The sequence below is a fragment of the Monopterus albus genome, unplaced genomic scaffold (genome assembly GCF_001952655.1).
Source record: "Monopterus albus unplaced genomic scaffold, M_albus_1.0 scaffold641.1, whole genome shotgun sequence".
NCBI classification, from domain to species: domain Eukaryota; kingdom Metazoa; phylum Chordata; class Actinopteri; order Synbranchiformes; family Synbranchidae; genus Monopterus; species Monopterus albus.
This window is the reverse complement of record NW_018128521.1, coordinates 29,512-30,157: the sequence shown is the minus strand read 5'-3', so window position 1 is coordinate 30,157 and position 646 is coordinate 29,512. Positions and strand designations below refer to the sequence as shown.

Below are 646 nucleotides of genomic sequence, written 5' to 3'. Positions count from 1 at the left end.
TGTGTGTGTTACAGCTGCTGTGTGACTGAATCATCTGAGATCTGATGCCACGGACCAAGAAATGGAGACCAGGATTCCAAATTGACTTCCAACATGCACCAGATGGGCGAAGCAAACATCGGAATGACGGAGCAGCAATACATTTACTTTTCATGCTGTTCTATCTTTGACCAATGCTTACACTTGCAAAATTTACCTGAGTGACATAGTGCAAGACTGCAGAGTGTAGGATGAAAAAATCAGAATACACAGACATGAATCTGGAATTGTTCATCTTTATTATGAGTTTAACTAGAGGGGAGCTCAATGTTGGTTGGTAATGTATGCATTTTGCTGTTGTAATCTTAAATAAAACGCGCACACACACACACAGCAGTTAAGTAGTGGAAGTTTCCTGTCTGCAGACAGCATTCCTGGACCTGACTGATCGACACCAGGTGGAATCCTGCAAAGCCAGAAGCATCATCTCAGCACACTACCAGAATTGTGGTGTTGTTGTTTGAATACAAGACTATACAAATATACAAGGCTTTAGGAAATTAACATTGCTTCTAACATTGAAAATACAACCATTATAAGATTCGGTTGCTGGTTCTGCTGGTAAGTCCAAACATTTGAGGATAAGGACAAAATGGCTGTGATAACT

General features: G+C 40.6%; 1 long non-coding RNA gene across 1 annotated transcript in view; it reads left to right on the top strand.

Moving 5' to 3' along the window:
* The window catches only part of LOC109953365 (uncharacterized), a 3,190-nt gene extending 2,642 nt beyond the window's left edge, over positions 1-548 (top strand). Inside the window, exon 2 of the long non-coding RNA XR_002273901.1 lies at positions 15-548. This is a non-coding gene — a long non-coding RNA (uncharacterized LOC109953365). The remainder of the gene's footprint in view (positions 1-14) is intronic.
* The last annotated feature ends 98 nt before the right edge of the window (positions 549-646 follow it).